Raw genomic sequence first — 8,681 nt, 5'->3', positions numbered from 1 at the left:
AGGTGTTTCAAGCAGGTGTGACTCTCCGAGACCACAGAGCCAGAGAATGACTTGGATTGGAAGGAATCTCTAAGATCATACAGTCCCAACCCCTTGCCACGGGCAGGGCTGCCACTCAGCAGATCAGGCAGCTCAGGGTCCCATTCAACCTGGCCCGGAATGTCTCCAGGGATGGGTCATCCACAGCTTCTCTGGGCAGCCTGTGCCAGTGCCTCACCGCCTTCTGAGTAAAGAACTGCAAGCAGGATCACACAGCAACGCCGTTCCGCCGTTGATCCCGAGTACCACGCTGCTTTATTAATGGAAGGCCGCGCACAGTTTCGCTACTTTTAATTGAAGTCCGGCTCTCAGTCCCTCGGCTCGCTGCTGCTGCTGCTTTCCTCAACGATGTCGAGCGAAGCTTACGCAGGGCGTAAGGACCAGCCCGTATAACGCCCCACTGCCAGTCCAGAGCTGCCCTGCCCCACGTCCGAGGCGCTCCACAACCCGCCGGGAAATCCCGGCTCTTGCCGCCTGTCCCGCTCCATCCCCGCGGAGCCCCCGCCCGCGGGCGCGGCTCCTGCCGCTCCGCTCCGCCTCCGCCCGCGCCCCGGTCCCGGCCCCGGCCCGCAGCTGCGGGCGGCGGGGGGCGCCCGCGGGCGGCGGCGGGAGCGCGGGCGCGGGGGTGGCCGAGGAGCGACGGCGTCGGCGTGAACGCGGCTGCAGAGCCCCAGCCGGCAGCGGGAGCGGCAGCGGCAGCGGGAGCGCCGCGCCCGCCGCAGCCGCCGGAGCCGGGCGAGGAGCGAACCCCGAGCCCCGGCCGCCCGCAACCCCGCGGGGAGGCAGCCAGGGGGACCCCCGCCGACAGCGTGACCCCCCGCCCCGCCGCCGCCTCCGCCCGCCCCCAGGAAGAGAAACAAAACAAAACCCGGGCACCGCCACGCTCTCCCTTCTGCTCCTCCTGGCATTCGGTGGCAGCTACCTTTGCGTGGTTTTTTTTTCTTTTTCTTTTTTTCTTTTTTTTCTTTTTTCTTTTCTTTTTTCTTTTTTTTTCTTTTTTTCTTTTTTTCCCTTGGGGATTCTCCTTCCTCCTGCCAGACTGACTTGCACCTTCTCGATAATTTCTCTTCCCCTCGTTTTTTAATACTCTTCTCCCTGCTTCCAAACCCTGTGTCTTGTGTGTTTCAGTACTATCACAACCTCTGCTAAAAATAGATCTTTTTATATACCCTTCCTCCTCTCTGACCCCATCCAACACCCCTTGTTAAGGTGAGTTGTGTCTTTTCATCACTTTTTCCTTGTGTGTTGGCTTTTTGTTTTTGTTTTTATTATTATTGTTACTATTTTTGGTTTTTCGCTTTTTTGTTGGTTGGTTTGTTTTGTTTTTTCTTTCTTCCTTTCTTTCCTTCTTTCTTTCTTCCCTTCTTTCTTTCTTTCTTTTCTCCCTCCAAGGCAGGTTTCAGGGAGGAGGGGATGAGGAGGAGAGGATTTCACGGGGAGCCAGGCGTGGTGTTGGCACAGCCTTATTTCCCTTCTGCAGCCTCAGCATCCTCCCGGACTGCTCCCTTTATCCCAAGGATGTAGCTGGCTGATGGAAGTGGGGAACCACTCTTCTTTAGCACTGCATGCTTGGAAGCCGCAGAACACCAGGGGAGGAAAAAAAAAAAAAAGAGAAAAAAAGAGAAAAAAAACATCAAAACTGCTCTTTTTCTCCTTTGCCCCCTCCTGCCCTCCCCCCCACTCCCTCCTCCTCTCTGCATTTGGTTTTCTTACTTTCTTTCTTTTATTTGGTGTGTGTGTGTGTGTGTGTGTGATGTAGCTTGATTTCCGTCTTTAAGCAATTTGCAGGGGACTTGGAAAGAATTGCATGTGATGTTGAGGGGGTTGGGGGGGGGGGGGGGGAGAGTGTGAGCGTGCACGTGTGTCTGAGTGCGCGCCTGTGTGCGAAGTGCCTCTTATTCTGTGTTTCTGGGATGGTGAGGGATGAAGCTTCCCCGCTGCACACAGAGCGGGCAGCACGGCAGGAGCTGTGTAGAGGAATCGGTCAGGGATGCAGAAAGCACAGAGCTCCCGGCAGAGTTCAGTGCCTCGTGCTCCAGGACATCTCCCCGTGGATCCTTATAGCACCCGCGAAGTGCTTGCTCCCAGTGCTTCCTCAGCAGGGCAGTGCCTGGAGAGGGAACTCCGGGGCTGAGTGAGCTGGGAGTGCACCCCGTCCTCGGTGCAGTGCTATTGCAGGGGAAAAGAGCGTTGTGATCTGAGCAAAGAGATCACTTGCTGTCACTTATTAGTATTGTTAAAGGAGAGGTGAAGCGCTGTGGCCAGTCAGCAGCATCTCTGCAGCCAGGTTTACTTTCCAATCCCAAAGTTGTTTCAGTCTCTTTTCACTTCCTCGGCTGCTCAGCTAACTGTTCCCATTGACAACAGAAATGTGTTCCTGCAGTAAACCCATCTGTTTGGAATCTGCTGGGGAGCAATCTATTATTCAGAGGCAATCAAGTAACTTATTTGTTTCATGGATTTTTTCCCCAGTGCTTTCAACTCTGTATTTTACCTATGTGCATGAAGTGGGATGATATAGATTTTAGTTGCATTTTAACGATGAGTTGAGGCATAACTTGTGGGGTGCCATTTGCAAAGTGTCACTTGATATAAAGCAAAATAACAGCCTGCTAGCTCTTTTTCAGGGATTTTTCCTCTCTCTGTTACTTGTTCCACAACAAGCGAATGATTCTGGTAATGAACTTGGAAGGCAAATGGGCTGCACAGTGATGCACAGTTCCAAACAGTCAGAGCTCAAAGAGATGACATGTCTGACTGTGAAATGTGGGTGTGTTAGGAGATCTATTGGATCCAAACTGCATGCAAGAGCACCTTGTGTACCTAGTTTTCTAACAAGTTAGATTGGTTTTGCAACTGCAAGTTGACAGATGAAATAAAAAGGTTGCTTCTAACAGTCTGGTTACAGGAGCAGTTCTGTTCTCTGTCTAGTTAATGCAGTCCCAGTACCATCACTTTCCACACGCTGCATAGATGATGTTCAACAAAAACGAGCAGTCACAGGATAGGTCTTACGTTCTCAAGACTCACCATTTCTCCTTGTTAGCTGACATTAAAATAATTTACACTAATTTGGCTTGGGGTTTTCTTTCTGCTGGGACTGGATGGTGTTGTGGGAGCAGGAAGCGTGCTCCAAGTGAGTAGTGCCATTATGAGTGCTGGGCAGCAGTGAGGAAAGGAACACCTGATGTGCTTTGCGTAGGGTAAGAGGAGAAAACAGCCTGGTGCAGCAGCTCCTTATATACATAAATAAGGGTGATGCACATTGGCTTGTCAGATGCTGGTCTGCTGAATCCCGGCTACTGGCTAAATATTGTCTTGGTAAGCACTGTGATGTGATTTTTATTATTTGATAGAGTTTGCTCTTAAAATCACATCTGGCAGAGGAGACCTCGTATTCTGTTGATGAGAGTCATGCCTGTTTGTTTAATCCAGAGGAGGGTGAAATACTCACAACTCCTGCTGAAGTTAGTTAATAACTAACTCCTAATAACTCCTGCAGTAGTTAAGTAAAGACAGCAGTTGTCAAGATTTTGTTTACAGTTGGATCTAGGATATTTCTAAAGGATACAATTGCCAACAGATCTGTAATGTGTCATTTTATTTGGATTTTACATTGGGCGCAAATATTACGTGTTCAGGAAAATGCATTATTTTTGACACTGAAACGTATCGGTAGATGAAAAACTTTTGCATTGTTTTTATCATGGGGTTTTTAGGAGAGTTCCCATGGTACTAGTCAGCTGTTGGTAAGAAATCAGCATTGGCTTCACACTAAGTTCCTTATGTAGTGCTGATTAACTGTTGACATTGGAAAAGGAAAAATATAATGCATGGAATATATCTTGAAAAAAAAGAAGAAAAAGTCTGCGTAATGTGTTCCTTTATCATAACAACTGAAATACAAAAGAGCTTTCAGCTGGATACAGAAATACTGAAGCAAGGTTAACGTGGAGTTTGATCTGGTGGCCGTTTCCATTGGCGTGAATGGCAGCACACCAGCACTCGGAGTTTTGTATTGTGTATGACCTGTGATGAAACTTGCCTTTAATTTATGTTTTGAGCCTTGGATAAAGCCTGCAGTTATTCACCTCTGAATTTTTTCTCGCTCTTGAAACATGCCCTATAAAGTGTGAACTGCCATAAACAAACTAATGGGAAGAGAGTTCAGAAGTCACTCTGACTTTGTGTAGCTTATTGTTATAAAAGTAAAGTAGTGCTTGTCTCTACTGATTTGTTAGCCAACTATTTCCTTCTGTTATCACGCTTTATTATTCTGCCTTGTCATACTAAAATGCTTGGTCAAGGAGTTTCCATCACATGGATGTGGGACTTCCACTACTGAAGAGTGTGTTTGGTCCTATCCTAACTCACAGCTACCCCTTGGTTTCAGTAGCAATTCATTGCAGGACAAAATTGACATTATATTCAGACATGCGTACTGAGGAAGCTAATACTATGTTGGATTTTCTTAATTTTTTTATCAAGGAAATGAAAACCACTGTAGTATTGATTAGGACTTTGAGGGGCGGGGTGCTGTAGACTTATCTATGACCATGGAGACTACAATCACAGTAAATGTTGAAAAGCAGCATTATCCATCTGAAAGCAAATTACTCTATTTTTCTCCGTAAACCCTGCCATCTTCACTAGATTCAAGTGTTACTGTGTATGCATTTCAAACTGAGTATTTGTAATTTTAAGATGTTTAAATGAATGAGGTCACTTTATGCAAACCTTATTTTTTATTTGCATTTTGTCTGCTGGAAATACAGTTTTCATAATAAACTAATACATACGTATATATATATTTTGTGCTGCACTTGCTTGCACAGGGAAGGAAATTAGTATTATATTCCTGGGAGCTGTGCGTAACTGAAGCATCAAGTGCGGATCAGCTCTACCTTCAGCTTTGTTCCCAGTCTTGGTGGATGTGGATGAATGTCAGTGATGATGAGTGCTGGTGCATGGTGGGGAGAAAAAGAGGCTGGCTCTTAAGGAAACCAGAGAGTTTAACCCTGGTGCTGGAGTAGTTGTATCTTACTGGTCTAAGGAACAAGTGGCTTCCCCAACCTCAGTAGCAGTGAAACTCCTGTCCCAGTTTGCATTCTGTGATCTGCTTGTTTTTTCTCCTGTATTACAGTATATATGGAAGGTTTAATTACAGTGTAGTAGAGCTAATGCAGCTCTCTGGCTCTCTGATGACAACTGTTCCTAGGAAAGTAGTGGAAAGTAATTGTGGAGATGGGGCTCCAGAGGCAGCATTTCATCTTTGTAGTCTTAATTTACACCAGTTGTCCATGTATTTGTATATTGCTGTTGTACTCTACTTGCTTTATGTGAAGAAAGTGTTTCCAGGAGGGCAGAAAATAGTAATATTGTTCCCTTTCTGGAATAACAGGATGTAACAGCTCTTCCCATTTGCTCAGCCCCAACCAGCTGATGGACAGCAAAAAATTTGACATGACTACAAAATTCCATACTTCATGGCAGGAACCACATTTTTAAACGTAATCCAAAGGGAATGAACTTTTCAAAATGACACTGTGTTAGCGTGTCCCCATGATCAGAGTTGACTTCTTTGTGGCAGCCCAGTGAATTCCTGGATGAGGTGGGATGTGATCAGTTTCTCCAATAGGGACCACTGTTGTGGCTCCATGTTGCCAACTGGAGTGGCTATCCCAGCACTGCAGTGAGACCAGTAACAAAATGTAAACTTTGTTAATAGGGCAAAATATATAACACAGTCTGCATTTCTGCTGACAAACAGTGCCTCTAAAAGGATTCACGAATCCAAGTGCTTATTCTTTTTACCTTGCAACATCTGTGACTTTCTCATCTATGTGGCAAATATATTTAAATACCGTGGGCAGTTGATAGACTATAAGGTACAAAAAAGCTTATCTTCTGTAAATGAAAGATAAAATTCTTTTTTATTGTTTTTGGGGAGTGTGTTTGGCTCTTGACTACACCTTATTTGATTAACATCTGCCAGTCTGCTTAAAAATAGTTGCAAGAAAGGTTTGCTATTATTAATTTTAAACAGTCTTTTCTTTGTGCTTTTAAAAAGGAAGTTCCGTTTTGTAATGAAGTTTTAGAGTAGGCCGCTGAGGTATGATGAAAACTCAATCCCCTTAATGACTGGTTGTTAGCATGCTTTGATTAATATAAATGGCATATATAGTGACAAGGTCTTTTTAAAACTTGCAAGCACTTTGCATACAACAGTGTCTTTTATAATGACTCATCTGGAGCTCCCATAGAGATTTTTTTTTTTTTATCTGCAGTGAAAGTACAGAAAAATTGAGCAAATTAAAGCAGTTGGATTGAGCTCCAGTAGAATAAAATAGCCATTACAGTTCAGTTCCCTTATCTGTCCTACAATTGCCATCTTTTCATCTGGGTGAGTTCAGTGTAGATCATGTCTACAAGCCAGCCATACAAGTTTGGGGCAGTTTGGCTGCTTCAGTAGTCCAGGTGGAGTTACGCCAACACTTCATGTCAGTGTGTTGAATGGCAGGGAGTATCAGCTGGGGAATAAATAGGGCCCTGAGATGGGCCCAAAAAACCTCTGAGGAAAAGAAACAAAAACAAAATACCTGTTTTCTTTGAGAGAAGCCAAAACATGGCCTTAGAGTATTTCTAAACTTCCTTGACATTAAGGGCTGTTCTTATATATGACAGTCTCAACTGCACAGTGGCAATGCGTAATCCTAATGAAGTGCATCTAACCCAGTAGAGACCGTCTTCACAAGAGCAATAAGGGAGAACTTTACAACTGTAATACTTGTATTTAGACAGGGATGTAGATAGTTTCTGCTTCTGTTATAAAATCAGTGGACAGGTGTGTCCTGTTTTATTTGTGTAACTTTTGAAAAAGTTTATGCATGCAAGATTAAATAGTGAATGGAGGAGTATGTTTACTCTACAAAAATATGGAAATGCAAAATTAGTGCTCATCTTTGCTTTGGGAGCTTTTGTAGCCTCCAATAAAGCTCACCTTAACTGCCACTCTGTAAAGATTTAAAATGGATTAGTATAGTTAAGGTCATGTGAAACAGTTCCTCAGTTCCAGCGCTTCCCTAAGTGAGAGACTCTGGAAACAGGCTTACAGAACGGTGACAGCATGGAAGGTGTGAAGTATCATCATTATTATTACCTCAGTGAAGCTTATCTTGTATGAGATGTGTCTGTTCCATGCACCCTGCATAGGCTAAGATTCCTTGCCAATATTACTGAATTTTAGCAGTCTCTCACTGCTCAGTTAATGTGGCAGTATGAAATAAATTGAACGTACTGTCAAAAATCCAGTTTAAATAAAGAACGTGTTAGTTATAAGAACATTCTAAAAGTATTAACTGTACATGACTGTGCAAATTTAAGGCATTAGCTATAAGCTTCCCAATGTCCACCTATATGCAAGGATTTTTTTTTTTAATTTGTATTCTCGCCTGGTAAAAAATACTTTGTGAAATCTAAAAGCAGATGAATACTTCATAGGTAATACTTTCCGTATCTCAGATGTTACAGACATCATCTAATTAGTCATCACAGCAAACCCCATTGGGTTTTGTACTAGCTATGTAAAATTTTAAGCAGCAATAAAAGCAAAATGTGAGGAAACAGGAGAAATTATCATAGAAGCATAAAATATCCTGAGTTGGAAGGGATGCACAAGAATCATGTTCAGTTCCTGGTTCCACACAGGACCACCCAAAAATCAGACCGTATGTCTGAGAGCATTGTCCAGATGCTTCTTGAACTCTAGCAGGCTCAGTCCCTTGACCTTTTATAGTTAGCTTTCAGGAGTAGCTGTGATGTGTGAACTAGGGAAGAAGCATGGATTTGAGTGGTCTTAGCCATCAGGTTAGTTTTCAGGCTTTTTACCCCTTTTTTAGTGGGGATCAGCTCCTTCATGAGCTTTCTGGGCATAAGGGTTGGCAAAGACTGCCTGGCTATGTAGAATAACCTGGGAACGGGAGGATTTTGCAATTTCTTCTTTCTGGAAGTAAAATTTGCAATGCCATATGGATAACATGGGATCATCCACTCCCCTGAGATCTTTCTTGTGCGTATTGGAAAGACAAGCTCAGGCTAGATCTTCAAAGCCAAAATCTAAGCAGGAACTTCTGATTTGCAAGCACACACAGATTTTGCTTGTGTCACGTGAGAAGGGGCTTTTACATGAAGTATAATTTTATGTTCAGCTTGAATTCACAGAATCAGAATCATAGAATGGCTTGGGTTGGAAGGGACCTCAAGGATCATCAAGCTCCAACCGCCCTGCCACAGGCAGGGCCACCAATCTCCATATCTAATACTTGACCAGGCTGCCCAAGGCCCCATCCAACCCGGTCTTGAACATCTGAACTGAATTCTTGCTGCTGCTGGAGAGGGAGTCTTGCATGCTTTGTGTTCCTGGCCCGAATAAGAAAAAAGAAAAATTAATCCAGATCAGCACTTCAGTCCAGCTGTCTAACTGCTCATATTAACGTGCAGCTCCTTCAAGACAAAGAATTGTGGAACATGAGGATGGGCAGCATAATAATGATTCAGGATGGTCACGAAACTGTGTTCTTGATCTGAAACTCCTGATGAGATTCAGAGTTGGAAATGATTTAGAAGGGAGTCTGGTTAGGGTA

At 44.1% G+C, this 8,681-nt stretch overlaps 1 protein-coding gene across 1 annotated transcript in view; it reads left to right on the top strand.

Annotated features, from left to right (window-relative positions):
* Positions 1–862: 862 nt before the first annotated feature.
* Positions 863–8,681, top strand: part of LOC107309443 (poly(rC)-binding protein 3-like) — a 456,594-nt gene continuing 448,775 nt past the window's right edge. Inside the window, exon 1 of the mRNA XM_032442437.1 lies at positions 863–1,248. The gene's annotated coding sequence lies outside the window, so the exon portion shown is untranslated. The remainder of the gene's footprint in view (positions 1,249–8,681) is intronic.

The sequence above is a fragment of the Coturnix japonica genome, chromosome 2 (genome assembly GCF_001577835.2).
Source record: "Coturnix japonica isolate 7356 chromosome 2, Coturnix japonica 2.1, whole genome shotgun sequence".
NCBI classification, from domain to species: Eukaryota; Metazoa; Chordata; class Aves; order Galliformes; family Phasianidae; genus Coturnix; species Coturnix japonica.
This window is presented reverse-complemented; position numbering and strand designations above follow the sequence as displayed.